At 44.3% G+C, this 19,024-nt stretch overlaps 1 protein-coding gene across 5 annotated transcripts in view; it reads right to left on the bottom strand.

The window, feature by feature from the left end:
• LOC113895341 (core histone macro-H2A.1) overlaps positions 1 to 4,019 on the bottom strand; it is an 81,957-nt gene extending 77,938 nt beyond the window's left edge. For 2 of the 5 annotated variants that reach the window (XM_027546449.1, XM_027546451.1), the window contains exon 1: positions 3,465 to 3,671. The gene's annotated coding sequence lies outside the window, so the exon portion shown is untranslated. Of the gene's footprint in view, positions 1 to 3,464; positions 3,672 to 3,804 lie in introns of those variants that run through there. The other 3 variants (XM_027546448.1, XM_027546450.1, XM_027546447.1) reach the window with 3 other exon arrangements.
• Between the last annotated feature and the right edge of the window lie 15,005 nt (positions 4,020 to 19,024).

Raw genomic sequence — 19,024 nt, 5'->3', positions numbered from 1 at the left:
TTACTCATGTGTCAGGATTTTAGTGGTGGGAAAAAACAAAAGCCAAAATGAAGAGTGTTATTTACTACAAGCAGGAACAGTTAGCAGGAAGGCAGTCTGGGATTAAAACGTTCACCTCTGCAAATCCACTCTGTGGTATGCATCCTGAGCGACACTAAAGGAACCAGCACTACATTCCAATAGTTGGTATGGCACTGCCTGCCTCCTTCGCAAGGAAATTTTCCTTCAAACCTCCTCTCCCTGTTAAAGGACGTGCCAACTAGGAGACAGTCACCCCAGTGGAAGGCCATCAGAGGAACATGTGAGCTTCAGAAGGGCAAGACCCTGGTCAGGCTTAGCATCTAGAAGCTATTCAATGTTTGTTGAACAGATGAAGCATCCCCAAGAAAAGACATCTTCCTCCTATCCAGAGCCTTTGCAGGCTTATTATTGCTCTTGGGAAGAAGTTTAAATCCCTCAGTGTGTTTCTGATCAGGTTCCCCCTCTGTGATTTGGTCTGTTTGGCCCTCTGGCTTCACTAGTTTCCCTCTAGAACCACGACTTCCTGAGCCTCTGGCAGTTCCCCCATGTGATCTCTACTCTCATTGTTCTCAGACTTCGCACAAGTGGGCCAGGTCTCAAACACTTGTCCCTACCTGCCCTCCTTTGCCCAGTCAACTCTTACTTGGTCTTTCCGTGCCTAGTAAGGGCTTGCTCCTGGCTAGGTTACTGTCCTGGGAGCTGCTATGAGAGCTACTGTGGCTTCCTGCACTGACCTTGCAATGGACACTTGCCTGCCTTCTGCTCCTCATGTCAGCTTCCCAAGGGTAAGAACTCGACATTTCTTCTTTTCTTTTCAACTACATACCAGTTTATTAACAAAAGGATATAACTTGGGAATAGTCAGATGGAAGAGATACATACATAGGGTGGTGCAGGCAAGGGCATGCATGGAGCTTCCACGCCCTCTCCAAGTGTGCCATTCTCTCTAAATCTCCACTTGTCCATCAACCTGGATGCTCTCTGCACTTTGTCCTTTGGGGGTTTTACAGAGATTCCATTACATAGGCGACATGACTCACCAAATTACTGGCCACTGGTGATTGATTCAAGCTCCAGCCCCCTCCCCTCCTAGGAGCCAGGGGGACATGGCAAAACTGGACTCTTTCTTGATCCAGTTCTGTCCCTAGTGCTTGACCCCCAAAAAACCTGATTCCCAAGAAATATTCCCTGAAGACTGCAAGGCACTGATCTAGAAGGCTTGATCCAAGCTAACAAGCTATACAATTCTCTGGAATGAAGAATTAACCACTTGGGCTCACTCATAAGAGCTGAGGTAGGGCCCAATGTATTTCTAAACCTACAGAACTCGGGAAGGACCCATAAGACAGACGTGGGCCCCACTGACCTCTGCCCTTTCCCAGCCCAAGAACAGGGATCTGAAAAAGCTGACACAAACCCAAGGGCACAATCCAAAGAGAACTAGAAGCTGCTGCCATTCTGATGAATACCACATATAGATTCTTGTTGGGTTTTGTCAAGTTGGGCTTTTGTGAGTTTGGGCTTTTATTTAAGTAAACCTCCTTTGAATGGCTTGGGGTAGCATTAACTTTGAAGATATTAGAGGTAGGTCCCAAAATTCATGTATATAGTCCAAGCCTCTCTTGGAAATAAGAGATGAAAGGGTCTTCCAGAGATCTGCTATCTGGAGGACCAGAAAAAACGGCAGCCTGAGAGGTACCATTCTCTGACCCTGGCCCACTGGGTATAGACCAAGCCAGTGACTTATAGTTGTATGTAGTACAGAATGTCATGTGTGATGGGCTAGACAACTCAAAGTTTAGTAAAACGTAAGCCATCCCATCCTCATTCTAAAGGCCCTGCCTCAAACAATTTTCACTTATTTAACCCCCTCCCTCCTCCTAAATACCTTTATCGAAGGATCAGTATTAACAATGGTAAGAGATCAAAACAGTAACAAAGTGGAGAGATTTCCTACTCTCCTCCTAAAAATAGAGTAAATAAGATTTTTAAAGTCTTGAGGATTTAGGAAGAGGAAGAAAGAAAAATAGGTTGAAAAATACATCTCTCCTCACTGGGGAGCCTCTTGTGCAAGACTGAGATGCTGCCGCCCAGCTTTGGTTAGTAGTGTACATGGGTATTAATTCCAGGTGCAGCAGAGAAGTGTCCATTTCAGAGCTAATAACGCCTCTGAAAGCAGACCAGTAATCTAAAGGTGGCCTGGAGTAGGTGGATTCCATCTAATTCACAAATAGAGTCTCCCACTCATTGAAATTTAAAACTTCAAAATTTCCTGAGTCCTTGGAGCAGGAAATCTTGGAACAAAGCGCTTTCCCCCTCTTTAATGATGAAACCTCAAACCACATAGGTAGAAGAGAGAGAGAAGCTAGCAGGAGCGCCCCTCTTAATTGTCTATTCTTATACGCTGTTTATTGGATCATTAAAGTCTTACAAGGACTTCGTGGTAACTGTAATTGTTGAATTTAAGGCTTGTCTCAGCTGTGTGTCTCTTATTTCCACACTCGGGAAAGTACGTTTCAAGCAATCTGCTGACAAGATTCTTCGTGAGTGATCTGTGGTCCCGGCACTAGTGCAGGTGGCACGCGCCGTCCCGCACACCTGTTGTCAGGTGACTTGACCAGCAGCACCCTGCGCACTCACCTCCTCTTTCCACCCCACCCCCCAGCGAGAGACTTCCCTCCTGGCCTTCTCCACTCGAAGAGCCTACAGCCTTCTGGAGTTACCTTGGGAAAAAAACAAAAACAAACAACACCTCCCAACCACAAAGCAAACAAAAGGCTGATCACAAAACGAGAGGGCAGCGGGGGTTCCTGTGGCCCCTCTCCAGCCAGTCCCTGGACAAATCCCTCCCCGCCCCGCCTTGGTTCCACTCTTGCAACTATCCCCCAAACCCCCATCCCACTCTCCCAGCACACCACCCAGACGCCTACACCACCGCCACCTGGGGCTCGAGCCCCACTTATTGTGCCCCGGGCAGGCAACTCGCGAGCGGGCGGGCGCCTCACCAAGTACAACTCCGCGCACAACAGCTCCCGGGCGCCCAGGCCCAGGCCGACCGGCTCCCGCCGCGACGCCTCCCCCGGCCTCGGGTCCAGCCCGCCCGCTGTAGGAAGGGTCGCCGGGGCACGAGCCGGGGCTGTCTCCTGCCCACAAAAGCGCCCAGGCGCGGGCAGGAGGACGCGGTTCTAAGACAAGTTGGCTTCCGGGTTTGCTTTTTGAACAAAACCAGAGGATCCCGCGCGGCCCGGGCAGGGCCTGGGAGGGCCCCGTGCGCGCGCGAGGCCCCGGCGTGGGCCGCGTTGAACCCAGCAGCCCGAGTCGGCAGTGCGCCGCCAGGTGCCCGCCAGGCCCGGCCGCTCCCATGCACTCTCGGCAGGAAGAGCGGGGCAGCCGGACCCGGGCTGCGGGGACGCGGCGCGGCGAGAGGGCCGGGGGGCACTTACGGGGCGGCTCGGCGGCGGCGGCGGCGGCAGCTGCAGCAAGGTGTCCGGCCTGTGCCCTCTCGGCCGCTCGCGCCTTTTCTCTCCGCGCTCCTCGCTGGCCCGCCCGCCCACCTCCTCGCTTCCCGCCCGCGCGCCCCGCGCTCGCCCCCTCCGCCCGGCTCCGCTGCCGAGTGAACTGGAACCAGTCGCCGCGGCCCCGGGATTCCCACAATGCACAGCGCGCCGCTCGTCACATCCCATCCCGTCCCCGCGCGTCCGGCCACCCCTCCCGCGCCACCTGGGCGCCCCAGCCTTGACCCCAAGCCCGCAGCCGCGCGCGCGGGGGCCCTCCGTGCTGTACCTCCTGGACGTCGGTGGGTTAGTTCCCCGGCTGCACGGCGGCCCCAGCTCTGGTCCTCTGTCACCTGGCCTGGACGCCGCACGCAGGGTCCCGCCCGAGCCGGGGACTCGCCCTGAGCTAAGTCCTGGCAAAGGGTCGGGACCCTGGGCAGAGGCACTTCTCCAGCGTGCGTCCCAGCCTGTGCGTCTAGAGGAACGCTTATTGAGCGCCTACTGGGAGTGGGTGGGGTGGGGTGGGGTGGGGAGGGCGGTGGGGGAGGGCGGCTTTCCCTGCCGATCTCTAGAAGCCTTCTCATTGACGCAGGGCGGGAGGCAAAACTGCTGTTATCAGCAAGCATTTTCCCCTCCCCAACCAATGCAAACCTCCCTCGCACCTCAGAACCTCCCGCTGTCTTTCGACCCAAGCCCTTATCAAACCTGGTCTTCCCCACGACCAACTGTTGTGCATCTGGCTCCCCTGGAGTTCTTCGCAGTGACCCCTAGAAGTCTGGATTTGCTTTGTTGCATGGAAGCCTTTTACTTAGATTCAGCAAATGTTCGCTCTTGGACCCAAGTTGAGATTTACTGAACAGTGATTCTCTATCATCACACACATTTTTGTTTGTTTGTTTTTTAATTATTTTCCCTTTCCCTGTATTTTTAAAAATTAATTTAGTTTTGATTGAGACAAGCAACAAGAGGGGGCCGCTGCAAAACCCAACTTGTATTTCTAAATTGGTTTTGGGCCTTAAGACCTTAGTGACCCATCCCAAGAGCCCTCCGGCTCCTCCTCCTCTCCCCTCCATCCACCAAAGGCGGAGGGGGAGGGGGGAGGCATTAGCACCCAGTTGAACCAAATTTAGATAATAATACAGACCCTGCAGAGTTGTTCTGAGGCTGCTGAGTTGGTGGTGGAAGATTATGAGTCATTAATGACCACTCCCTTCCCTCAGGTTGCCCCTGTAGCAACGCTGGTAACCTCCCTTCACCACGATGCTTTACACTGTACTGCAAAAGTCTGCAAAGCAGTGTCCAATACATGCCACTCATACATTCATTAATTCATTTAACTACTGTGGTCATACTTCGTGCCATGCATCAATTTGGGTGATGAAGATGAAGCAGTGAATAGAACAGGCAAAAATCCCTGAACTCCAGATGTTTGCAGTCTAGCTGGGAAAGAAAGATTATAGGCAAAAGAGATGATGTATCAGATGGTGTAAATGCAATACAGAAAAATAAAGCTGTAACTGGGAAATAACTTTTGTGTTCTATTACAAGTTAATCACTAAAGGAGTGTTGTCTATAAGCTTAAATTATACAAAATGGCCCATTTCTGGTAACTCTGTCTTAAGATTTAACTCAAGGGAAATATCCTGACCAGGCCCACCTGTGAATGGCTTCTTGGAAGAAGAAATTAACACATCCCCTTTCCAGGCTGACCAGAACCAGGAAATGTTTGACTTTACTCCCTCCCCTTTTAGTATAAAAGAAGCCTGAATTCTAACTCAGGTAAGATGGTTCTTTGGAGGCAAGAATCCCCCATCTTCTTGGTTTTCTGGCTTTCCAAATAAGTCGCCATTCCTTCTCCCAACAACTCATCTCTCGATTTACTGGCCTGTCATGTAGCAAGCAATATGAGCTTGGGCTTGATGACAAAGCAAGGAAGAGGGATAGGGGTATAAGTTGGGATGGGGCTTCAAATTTTAGAAAAGGCCTCATTGAGAAGGAGACATTTAAGGAACTGAGTGAAAGTGAAATTCGCTCAGTCGTGTCTGACTCTTTGCGACCCCATAGACTATACAGTCCATGGAATTCTCCAGGCTGGAAGAAGGGAGCGGGTAGCCTTTCCCTTCAGGGGATCTTCCCAACCCAGGGATAGAATCCAAGTGTCCTGCATTGAAGGCAGATTCTTTTATCAGCTGAGCCACAAGAGAAGCCCGAGAATACTGGAGTGGGTAGCCTATCCCTTCTCCAGGGTATCTTCCCAACCCAGGAATCAAACTGGGGTCTCCTGCATTGCAAGTGGATTCTTTATCAACTGAGCTATGAAGGAAGCCCAAGGAATTGAGGGAGCAAGCCAAGTGGATATCTGGGGGATTGGGCGGGGGAGGTATTCTAAGCACAGGAACAGCAAATGAGGCAGACAGAAGCATCTCTGAAATCAAAGTACAGTGAGTGTGTTCACAAGAAAAGATAATGTGTAACATGTTAGAGGTGTTAACTATGTAATCATATGGCAGTATATAAGTGTAACAAATCAACAGGTTGTACACCTTAAACTCACACAATGTTATAATGTCAATAATATCTCAACTTTTAAAGTGTGAGGCTGTTGTGGAATGAGTGAAAGGAGAATTACAGGAGATGAAACTGCAGAAATGATGATTCTTCGGGTCTAAAAACAAAGCATTAAGGATGTGTGAGGATTCCCCCACGGAAGCTGCAGAGAGGTCTCAGAAGAGGGACAGAGACCACCACCACCCACCTTTGCTCTGTGCTTCCCTTCTCCTTGGGGACGTCCCTCAGTTCTGCAGGGGCCAGCTACCAGGTGAGGCTTATGTAGGCCACAGCGAGTCAGGAGGATGCCAGACTCAGAATGCCTGCTGTGGACCAGTCTCCTTCCAGGAGAAAAACCCTCTAGGTGCACTGCCACATTGCCTAGGTTCTGGTCTGAAATGTAAGCAGTACAGTACCCCTGGAAACCTTAACCGGAGAGACCAACCAGGCTGGAGGAAAGCCCAGGCGTGTGCGGAGACGGGGAGACACCTACAGCCTGCTGCTGCCCTAGTCGTTACAGACCTGAGGCTTCCTCCTCCCCAGGTCCGTAAGTGATGTTGAAGGCCAAACACAGGGCAAGATTGTCTTAGAGATCTGCAACCCTAGCGGACCAAGAAGTAATTCGCTCACCTCGACCCCAGCTTTGGTCTCTAAGTTGGTTTCCCTGGTGACCTGGAAGTGGGTCAAGCCTACAAGACTGGTTTTTCTTCCATCCTATTGCACATTCACCATGTGTCAAATCAGATATATCCCATCATTTCTGTTTCACAACAGCCCCCAGCAGGCACACTATTTCGGGGACATTTCTACCCCCATTTTACAGATGAAGGCACTATAGATTCGGAGAGCTAAGAAAAATCCTGGGGTTAAGACAGTGGGTAGGCTGGCTGCTGCTGCTGCTGCTGCTAAGTCACTTCAGTCATGTCCGACTCTGTGCAACCCCATAGATGGCAGCCCACTAGGCTCCTCTGTCTCTGGGATTCTCCAGGCAAGAACACTGGAGTGGGTTGCCATTTCCTTCTCCAATGCATGAAAGTGAAAAGTGAAAGTGAAGTCGCTCAGTCGTGTCTGACTCTTAGCGACCCCATGGACTGCAGCCTACCAGGCTCCTCCGTTCATGGGATTTTCCAGGCAAGAGTACTGGAGTGGGGTCCCATTGCCTTCTCCGGGGTAGGCTGGCACTGGGGTTCAAATCCAGGTTCATCCAGGACCTGAGTTTTCATGACTCAGTCCTGAATAAAGCCCTTCTAGGCATGCCCTTCCTCCACACCCAGTATCCATCCTCCCCATGCTGCCACTCCCCCAGTTCAGAGTGGGTCTTCTTGTCCCCAAAGTCATGCAGCACTGTCCTTGGGTTAGAGTCCTCACCCCTCCAGAGCTGACCTCGGTGCTGTCCTCGTGCCCCTCATCCCTCCACAGTGTGCCATTCACAGAATCACTGGGAATATTGTCCCTGGGAGAAGTTCAAGATTCCCTCTCTCTTCCTCTCTCCCAAAGGCTCCACACCCCCTTTCTCTTCCCTCTAATTTGTCTATCCTGTTCTTCCATGTTGGGGGCATGCCCTCTCCCCCAGTCAGGCTCAGAGTGTTCCATCAGATTTTTTTCTTTACAATTGCAAAATAAATGCATGCTCAGTATGTAAAACTTGGAAAATAAAAGTGCACAAAAGCATAAAAATCACCCTAAGTATACCTAGGAGAAAACCACTGCTTCCTTTTCAGTCTTTGTATCCATATCTACTTAATATTAAATGTATTTGTGTTTCTATTGCATTTAGGACTCATCACCTGCTTTTTAAACTTAATTGCCCTTTATAAACATTTAACCTGTTGTAGGTATTCTACAATAGCAGTTCTCAAACTATTTGAATTGAAAACACCTTTACTCTCTTAAATTATTGAGAACTGCAAAGAGCTGTTGTTTTACATGGGTTGTATCTGTCAATATTTGCTCTATTAGAAATTAAAACAAAAATCTTAAATATTAACTTATTCATTTTTTAAATGTTAATCTGTAAACAAGTTTCATGCTAAAACAATGTATTTGTATGAAAAAAACTATATTTTCCAAACAACCAAATTTTAGTGAGAAGAGTATTACTGTCTTCCAACTTTGCACATTTCTTTAATGTCTGTTTTAGCAGAAGATAGCTAGATTCTCATGTCTTCTGTATTCAGTTATTGCTATCTATTGTTCTAAGTATATGAAAAAATACAGTCTATATAAAAAATACAGATATGTATTTCGGAAAAATAGAGGATTTTAATAACCTTTTCAGATAATTTTGGATATTTTTCTTTGATACTACTCCAAAACCCCAAAAGTAGTAGTTTCTTAAAGGTTAATAACAATATAGAATCTGAGACCAACTGATTTGGTAACATCCATTAATCTACATTTTTATTATTTTTAATGGATTTATTAATCTATCTTAATTTTTATCCATTATTTTGATGGACCATTTAGCAATGCATGATTTGATATAATCACTCATTGGTTGTTTGGAAAATAGTGGTTCACTGAGTTATACAGATCTCCTAATCTTCCAAATGTGAACTCCTTTCATGGTATAATGAGGAAATCACATTTCTGATATCCTTGATATCAGCAGAGGTTTTTAAGTACTGAGAAGTTTCCAAGCTCATGGTGGCAGATACAAATTTCCCAATACTGTAATTTTTGGTTGAAAGTTCAAATTTATCATTGGCAACATAACATCACAGTTACTTTTCTTGAAGTGACAAGTTCATTTCATTTCTTTTCAAGAAAACGTCCACCATATTCTCAGGGCTGCATTGTGACTTTCCTGGGCCTCAGGCATTCTTACCTTCTTGGGCTCATTTAAAAACAAAAATCCTCCAGCACTGGTGTAAAGACAAGTATATTAGCATGAAATATACAACTATGCCTAGTGGGGATTTCAGCCTGGTACACACCAGAGTCTGAACAGTTCAATCACAGTTCATCTGTCAGGCAGGCTCACCTTCGCCATAAGGAATAGAGCCAAGGCCCACATGACTTTATGGACCATGAAAGTGTTCCCATTTCTTTAAAATCAGAAGAAGAAAATGAAATTCACTTCTTATAGATCAAATATTTTAATATATAACATTCATACATTTGTCCCTATGCCAACACAGTTGTAAAATATAATCTTTATATCTTTTTATAAAGGGAAGGGCCCGCAAAGACAAAAGTGCCTAGAGCTGATGAAAATATTAACATAGCCCTGCTGTCTATTGTCGTTTCAAGTAAAATGGTGTTTCGTGAAAAAAGCAGCTAGTTTAGCCCACAATTCAATCACACAAATGCTTTTCCTTAAGGCAACCATCCTAGTGTGTTAAATAGCTGAACATGAAAAGTGAAAGTGGTTCAGTTGTGTCCTACTCTTTGCGACCCCACGGACTATACAGTCCATGGAATTCTCTAGGCCAGAATATTGTAGTGGGTAGCCTTTCCCTTCTCCAGGGGATCTTCCCAACCCAGGGATCGAACCCCAGGTCTCCCGCATTGCAGGTGGATTCTTTACCAGCTAAGCCACAAGGGAAGCCCAAGAATACTGGAGTGGGTAGCCTATCCCTTTTCCAGCAGATCTTCCTGACCCAGGAAGTAATTCACATATACTTCTCATGTGGTCACAGAGAACATTTTAAAATGTAAAGTATGTTCTGAAGGGTTGAGATCAATAAAATTAGTAATTTTTACTGCTTTATTGTGGAGAAGGAAACGGCAACCCACTCCAGTATTCTTGCCTGGAGAATCCCCATGGACAGAGGAGTCTGAAGGGCTGCAGTCCATGGGGTCTCAAAGAGTCAGACATGACTGAGTGACTAAACAACAACAATTGCTTTATCAAGGACATTCTTAAATGAACTACTGGGATTTTTTTTTTCTGGCAGTGCTTGGCAATAAAGGATAAAATGATTATTAGTACAGTTTGGTGTCATTGCTGATATGTGCTAAGTCATCAGCAGTTTTACCCACAATTGTTTCTGCACCACTGGTGCAAAGATCAAGACAATGAAAAAGCTTAATACTGTCTTAACATTATCACAAAAAGTTTGAATTTTGTGAACCCCTGCAAAGGGTCACAGTGACCTTCAGCAATCAGCAGACCCCATTTTGGGAACCACTATTCCAAACATCCTGGGTTGTACCATCACTTTAAGTGAAGTCGCTCAGTCGTGTCCGATTCCTTGCAACCCCATGGACTGTAGCCTAACAGGCTCCTCCATTCATGGGATTTTCCAGGCAAGAATACTGGAGTGGGTTGCCATTTCCTTCGCCAGGAGATCTTCCCAACCCGGGGATTGAACCCAGGTCTCCCGCATTGTAGGCAGCCACTTTACCATCTGAGCCACCAGGGAAGTCCAATCACTTAGTTAACCGATTATTATTGGTTATTGCTGTTGTTACTGTTTTTCTTTCAGGCAGTTTTGCATTCTATTAGAAAAACCTGATGCATGTCCTTAGCAATACATCTTAGTGCACATCTGACAGCTGAAGGTTAATTCTTAGAAGTGGAACTGCTGGATCAAAGATCCACAGTTTAAAAGCTTTAACGCAGGTAGCCAAGTGGCCCTCCAGAGATCCTGGGACTGGGCTGGCAATGGGCAGGGCTGAGCATTCCTGCATTTTCCCAGCACCTCTTAGCCCCGCCCTGACTATTCTCCAAGACCTTTGATGATCTGAGAGTCAAATGGTGGGGTGTCACCATTCCCCTGGTTTAGGTTGACCTTATTTGTGACCTTATTTGTGGGCAGAGAGAGGTCTCTAGTTAGTTCCCAAGCTTCTGATCAAGCCAAGGGGTGGCTGTGGGTGTGTGGGTGTAGATGTGCACGTGTGCGCGTAGGAATCCCAGGAAAGAAAGAAACTGCTCTCCACCACCCTCTGCCTCCACAAGCAAACAGATGCACCCTTTTCTACGGAACAGATGCACCACTGTCTCTTCCATTGGAGCCTTTCTAACTTACTTGATTACTTCAGAGATAAGTTGTCTCACTTTGATCTGTAATTAGCGGCAACATCTGACTCTTACCCCGGTTCTCAACAATCCCCACCCCCTCCTGTCTTTGTTAAGCATTTAATGCCTTTCTTTAAGAGAAGTACAGGTGAATATTTACCCTTGATTGAAAGTAACAAAGGGACCAAGGAAAACCATCCTCTGGTGTAGGAGGGGCTGTATTACTTTTTTCCAGACCTACAGGCATCTCAAGATTTAAATATTTTCCCACCCACCCCCAAGTTAGAGCTGGATTGAAAATATGGTTTGAAAAATTCAGGCTACCAGAAGAGCAGTGGTGCTCAAAGAGACCTTTGGGGGTCCCTGAGATCCTTTAATGGGGTCTGTGTGTCAAGACTACGTTTATAATAATACTAAGGCTTTATTTGCCTTTTTCACTGTGTTTACATTTGCACTGATAGTACAAAAAGCACTGGTGGATAAGACCATGTCTTAGCATAAATCAAGACAGTGTCCCAAACTGTTAGCAGTCATAGAATTCTTTAACACACACACAGTTTCACTTAAGAATTAAAAGTGTCTTTAAATGAGCAGATTTAAAATTTTTGAAAGCTTGTGTCTGCTACCATGAGCTTGACAGCTGACAGCTTCCTGAAACTTCAGAACCTTTCTGATAATATTGGTGATGGTATTTTAAGTAAAATAATTTTCTTATATTGTATAATAAAAATCTGTTAACATTGGGAAAAATCTTAAATATCTTAGAGATATATAATATAGTACAACTTAGTGAACTAATATTTTCCAAATGACTAATGTATGATGTTACAACATTATGCATTGGCTAAAAAAAATCCATCCAAAGTGAAAGAAAAACCAATGGGTTTAATGGCACAGAGTATGAAAAGTCCAGTGATATGCTTTAATATCACTACCTTTAAGAAACTACCATTTGTTGAGTTTGGATGTAGAATCAGAGAACAATATCCATAATTATCTGAAAAGGTTATTACTGGGTTGGCCAAAGAGGTCTTTCAGTTTTTTCTGTAACACCTGATGGAAAAACCCAAATGAACTTTTTGGCCAACCCAATATAATACTCATCTCTCGACTACATTCAAAACAAAACAAAACTTTGCATGGGAAAAGAAAACCACCATAATAAAGTCAGAAGACAAATGACAAACTAGAAGAAAATACTGGCAAGATATAACACAGGTAAAAGTTATTATCCTTATCTTAATCTGCTTAGGCTGCCATAGCAAAATACCATAAACTGGGTGACTTAAATAATATAAATTTTCTCACAGTTCTGGAAACTGGGAAGTCCAAGATCAAGGTTTTGGTACAGGTCAGTTTCTGATAAAAGCTCTCTTCCAGGTCACATGGCCACTTGTCTTCACATGAATTTTCCTCTGTGCATATATACAGGGAGGGAGGGAGAGAGAGAGAGAAGAGGTTACTCTGGTGCCTCCTGTTATAAGGACACTAATCCTGTTGGATTAAAGCCCCATCCTTATGATCTCATTTAAACTTAATTACCTTCTAAAGGCCTTACCTCAAAATATAGTCACATGGATGGGGGGTTAGAGCCTCAATATGAATTTGGAGTGGGGGAGACACAATTCAGTCCATAGCAGTCATATAAATGTATCTTCAGAAAACTGGGGGAGGAGATTTAAAATTCTATTGAAAAATGCTCAAATGATACAATCAATTAACAAAAGAAATAAAAATGGTGCTTAGACTTCTCTGGTAGTCCAGTGGTTAAGAATCCACCTGCCAAGGCAGGGGACTTGGGTTCAGTCCCTGGTCTGGGAAGATTCCACACGCCATGGGGCAACTAAGCCCATGTGTCGCAACTACTGAAGCCCACAGGCCCTAGAGCGCGTGCTCTGCAAGACGAAGACACTGCAATGAGAAGCTCGTGCACCACTAGAGCAGTCTCTGCTCACTGCAACTAGAGAAAGCTCGTGCGCAGCAATGAAGATCTAGCCCGCCCGAAAAGAAATAATTTTTAAAATGGTGCTTAAAATATGAAAAGATGTTCAACTTCACTCATAAGAAAACTATAAATAAATATACACCTAGATATTTCTCACTTATCAGACTAACAAAGGTTCAAAAGCGTGAAACTGCATTCTGTTGGCACAGCTGTAGGAAATAGGCTCTCATACATTCCTGGTAGAGATACAAACTATTACAGACCTATGGAGGGGAATTTTACAATATTTAATAAAAGTATCTCTGCATTTACCCTTAACCAAGCAATTCTGCTTTTAGAATTTACCCTGAAAATGCACCCCAGTGATACAAAAATGCCTGCTCATGAGATTTTTCACTGCTTCATTATTTGTAATTGCAAAATATTGACCAATACCTAAGTATCCAAGCATATAAGATTGGTTGAATCAACTCTGATATATGTACATAGTATACAGTACACACTGTAAAAATTAAGGATGAAGATCTCTATGAACTGATTATGGGGTGATTTCCAGGAGATATTGTTAAATGAAAAAAACAAAGAGCAAAGAAGCATATATAGTGTGCTATATTTTGTATAAGAAAGAAGGAAAACGAAGAAAACATACATAGGGGCTTCCCTCGTGGCTCAGTGGTAAAGAATCCACCTGCAAATGCAGGAAACATGGGTTCAGTCCCTGGTCCAGGAAGACAGTCCACATGCTGCAGAGCAACTAAGCCCGCACCACAACTGCTGAGCCCCTGCTCTGCAACAAGAGAAGCCACTGCAGCGAGAAGCACATACCACAACTGGAGCTTAGACTCTGCTCACTACAACTAGAGAAGAGTCCACACAGCAATGAAGACCCAGCACAGCCAAGATAAATAAAGGAAAATAGTTAAAGGAAATAAAAACATACATATATCTCTACAAATAGAAATGAGCATGCATGCCTACTTAGTTGTGTCCAACTCTTTTGCAATCCCATCGACTGTAGCCCATCAGGCTCCTCTTTCCATGAGATTTCCCAGGCGAGAATATTGGAGTGGGTTGCCCTTTCCTTCTCCAGGGGATCTTTCCCACCCAGGGATCAAACCCATGTCTCTTGCATTGGCATGCAGATTCTTTACCATTGAGCCACCTGGGAAGCCCACAATAGAAAACACAGAAGGGATAAACCAGAAAACAAAGAACATATTTACCTATAAGGGATAATGGGTAGAAAGCAAGGGAGATGGATAAAATTTGAGTATATTTTGCACACTTTTGGCTTTTGGAAGTATGTTAGAGTTCTATATATTCAAAAACTAAAATTATTATTTATTAGAATGAACAAGGAGAACATTCCTAAAACTGAAATCAAACTAATACCAATGAACTCAATTGTGTTCCAAATGAATACCATAATCGTACTGAATGCAGACGGCAAAGAAACAATCAACTTTCCATGGTGGCTCAGTGGTAAAGAATCCGCTGACCAATGCAGGAGATGCAGGTTCGATCCTTGGGTCAGGAAGATACCCTGGAGAAGGAAATGGCAACCCACTCCGGTATTCGCACAATTGCACTCATCTCACACGCTAGTAAAGTAATGCTCAAAATTCTCCAAGCCAGGCTTCAGCAATACATGAACCGTGAACTTCCAGATGTTCAAGCTGATTTTAGAAAAGGCAGAGGAACCAGAGATCAAATTGCCAACATCCGCTGGATCATTGAAAAAGCAAGAGATTTCCAGAAAAACATCTATTTCTGCTTTAGTGACTATGCCAAAGCCTTTGACTGTGTGGACCACATTAAACTGTGGAAAATTCTTCAAGAGATGGGAATACCAGACCACTTGACCTGCCTCTTGAGAAATCTGTATGCAGGTCAGGAAGCAACAGTTAGAACTGGACATGGAACAACAGACTGGTTCCAAATAGGAAAAGGAGTACATCGAGGCTGTATATTGTCACCCTGCTTATTTAACTTATATACAGAGTACATTATGAGAAACACTGGGCTGGAGGAAACACAAGCTGGAATCAAGATTGCTGGGAGAAATCAATAACCTCAGATATGCAGATGATACCACCCTTATGGCAGAAAGTGAAGAAGAACTAAAGAGCCTCTTGATGAAAGTGAAAGGAGAGTGAAAAAGTTGGCTTAAAGCTCAACATTCAGAAAACTAAGATCATGGCATCTGGTCCCATCACTTCATGGCAAATTGATGGGGAAACAGTGGAAACAGTGGCTGACTTTATTTTTCTGGGCTCCAAAAATCACTGGAGATGGTGACTGCAGCCATGAAATTAAAAGATGCTTACTCCTTGGAAGGAAAGTTATGACCAACCTAGACAGCATATTCAAAAGCAGAGACATTACTTTGCCAACAAAGGTCCGTCTAGTCAAGGCTATGGTTTTTCCAGTGGTCATATATGGATTTAAGAGTTAGGCTATAAAGAAAGCTGAGCGCCGATGAATTGATGCTTTTGAACTGTGGTGTTGGAGAAGACTCTTGAGAGTCCCTTGGACTGCAAGGAGATCCATCCAGTCCATCCTAAAGGAGATCAGTCCTGGGTGTTCATTGGAAGGACTGATGTCGAAGCTGAAACTCCAATACTTTGGCCACCTGGTGCGAAGAGCTGACTCATTTGAAAAGACCTTGACGCTGGGAAAGATTGAGGGCAGGAGGAGAAGGGGATGACAGAGGATGAGATGGTTGGATGGCATCACTGACTCGATGGACATGGGTTTGGGTGGACTCCGGGAGTTGGTGATGGACAGGGAGGCCTGTCATGCTGCAGTTCATGGGGTCGCAAAGAGTCGGACATGACTGAGTGACTGAACTGAACTGAACTGGTATTCTTGCCTGGGGAATCCCATGGACAGAGGAGCCTAGTGGGCTACAATCCATGGGGTCGCAAAAGAGTCAGACACAATTTAGCGACTGAACAACAACAAATCTGATACTTTGTCTGTGGTGAGAAAGGGAGTTATGGAAGATTTACAAACAAAACCTGAACCATTTTTATTGAGTTTGGTATTTTGCAGTGCTGTAGGAAAATCGATTCTAAAACAATTTTGTATCTATTATAGGTTTTAGGAAAAACCTATAGGTTCTCAGCAGTAGGGAAATGAGGGATGTAAAAATATAGAATGCAGGAAGGCAAGAAACAGCCCTACAGGGATGAATGGGAACTGGAAATACCAGGTGAACTCATTTCTAAAATAGGTGTATGTAAATGTGCATGTGTCTATACCTATATATGTGCACACACATATATCTACATCTGTATATAGATATATACATGTGTCTTACACATGCATATATTACCTAGCTCTGTATGCTGAAAAGAAACCCCTGGGGCAATTACCATATCTATCATACAGATCTTGATTCTAATACCATTTCCTACTAAAAGCAGCTAGGGCTCCTTGGAGAAATGGTTCATTCTAGAGTTGGGGCCGGAAGTACATAAAATGAGACTGGAATATCTTGTTATCCTTAATATAGGGAAATATACATGCACAGGTACACACACTCAAAAAACGATGGGAGCCAGTTTAAGAAAGAGGCTCCCATGGGCCAAATTTGGGACAATTGAGGGATTCGTGAATCCACACTGATTATAAAAAGATAATACATGTACAAATATGTAATATTTATTTATAATATAATATATACATATATTGTTGTTCAGTCACTAAGTAGTGTCCAACTCTTTGCGACGCCATGGAATGCAGCATGCCAGGCTTCCCTGTCCCTCACTGTCTCCCTGAGTTTGCTCAAACTCATGTCCATTGAGTCGGTGATGCCATCCAACCATCTCATCCTCTGTCACCCTCTTCTGCCCTCAGTCTTTCCCAGCATCAGGGTCTTTTCTAATGAGTTGGCTTTTTGCATCAGGTGGCCAAAGTATGGAGATTCAGTTTCAGCATCAGTCTTTCCAATGAATATTCAGGGATGATTTCCTTTAGGATTGACTGGTTTGATCTCATTGCTGTGCAAGGGATGGTCAAGAGTCTTTTCCAACAAATCCCAAAGCATCAATTTTCAGTACTCAGCCTGCTTTATGCTCCAATTCTCACATGTGTACATGACCACTGGAAAAACCATAGCTTTGACTAGATGGACCTTTGTTGGCAAAGTAATGTCTTTAATTTTTAATATGCTTGTCTTCCAAGGAGCAAGAGTCTTTTAATTTCATGGCTGCAGTCACCATCTGCAGTGATTTTGGAGCCCAAAAAAATACAGTCTGTCACTGTTTCCCCATCTATTTGCCATGAAGTGATGGGGATCAGATGCCATGATCTTAGTTTTCTGAATGTCGAGTTTTAAGTTTACTTTTTCACTCTCCTCTTTCATCAAGAGGCTCTTTATTTCTTCTTTGCTTTCTGCCATAAGGGTGGTGTCATCTGCATATCTGAGTTTATTGATATTTCTCCTGGCAATCTTGATTCCAGCTTCTGCTTCATCTGCCCCAGTGTTTTGCATGATGTACTCTGCATATACGTTAAATAAGTAGGGTGACAATATACAGCCTTGACATACTCCTTTCCTCATTTGGAACCAGTCTGTTGTTCCATGTTCAGTTCTAACTGTTGCTTCCTGACCTGCATACAGATTTCTCAAGAGGCAGATCAGGTGGTCTGGTATTCCCATCTCTTTCAGAATTTTCCACAGTTTATTGTGATCCACACAGTCAAAAGCTTTGACATAGTCAATAAAGCAGCAGTAGATGCTTTTCTGCAACTCTCTTGCATTTTCAATGATCCAGCGGATGTTGGCAATTTGATCTCTGGTTCCTCTGCCTTTTCTAATCCATCTTGAATATCTGGAAGTTCAAGGTTCACGTATTGCTGAAGCCTGGCTTGGTGAATTTTGAGCATTGCTTTGCTAGCGTGTGAGATGAATGCAATTGTGTGGTAGTTTGGACATTCTTGGCATTGCCTTTCTTTGGGATTGGAATGAAAACTAACCTTTTCCAGTCCTGTGGCCACTGCTGAGTTTTCCAAATTCCCTAGCATATTGAGTGCAGCACTTTCACAGCATCTTCTTTTAGGATTTGAAACAGCTCAACAGAATTCCATCACCTCCACTAGCTTTGTTCATAGTGATGCTTTCTAATGCCCATTTGACTTCACATTCCGGGATGTCTGGCTCTAGGTGAGTGATCACACCATCATGATTATCTGGGTCATGAAGATCTTTTTTGTATAGTTCTTCTGTGTATTCTTGCCACCTTCTGTTAGGTCCATACCATTTCTGTCCTTTATTGTGCCTATCTTTGCATGAAATGTTCCCTTGGTATCTCTAATTTTCTTGAAGAGATCTCTAGTCTTTCCCATTCTATTATTTTCCTGTATTTTTTTGCATTGATCACTGAGGAAGGCTTTCTTATCTCTCCTTGGTATTCTTTGTAACTCTTCATTCATATGGGTATATCTTTCCTTTTCTCCTTTGCCTTTAGCTTCTCTTCTTTTCTCAGCTATTTGTAAGTTCTCCTCAGACAATCATTCTGCCTTTTTGCATTTCTTTTTCTTGGGGATGGTCTTGATCCCTGCCTCTTATACAATATCACAAACCTCTGTCCATAGTTCTTCAGGCACTCTGTCTATAAGATCTAATCCTTTGAATCTATTTGTCATTTCCACTGTATAATCATAAAGGATTTGATTTAGGTCACACCTGAATGGTCTAGTGGTTTTCCCGACTTTCTTCAATTTAAGTCAGAATTTGGCAACAAGGAATTCATGATCTGAGCCACAGTCAGCTCCTGGTCTTGTTTTTGCTGACTGTATAGAGCATCTCCATCTTTGGCTGCAAAGAATATAATCAATCTGATTCAGGTTTGACCATCTTGTAAAGTCCATGTGTAGTGTCTTCTATTGTGTTGTTGGAAGAGGGTATTTGCTATAACCAGTGCATTCTCTTGGCAAAACTGTGTTAGCCTTTGACCTGCTTCATTTTGTATTCCAAGTCCAAATTTGCCTGTTACTCCAGGTATCTCTTGACTTCCTACTTTCCTACAGTTATACATATATTTATTC

Source organism: Bos indicus x Bos taurus, chromosome 7 (assembly GCF_003369695.1).
Source record: "Bos indicus x Bos taurus breed Angus x Brahman F1 hybrid chromosome 7, Bos_hybrid_MaternalHap_v2.0, whole genome shotgun sequence".
Taxonomy (NCBI): domain Eukaryota; kingdom Metazoa; phylum Chordata; class Mammalia; order Artiodactyla; family Bovidae; genus Bos; species Bos indicus x Bos taurus.
The sequence above is the reverse complement of the archived record's forward strand: the minus strand, read 5'-3'. Positions and strand labels throughout refer to the sequence as shown.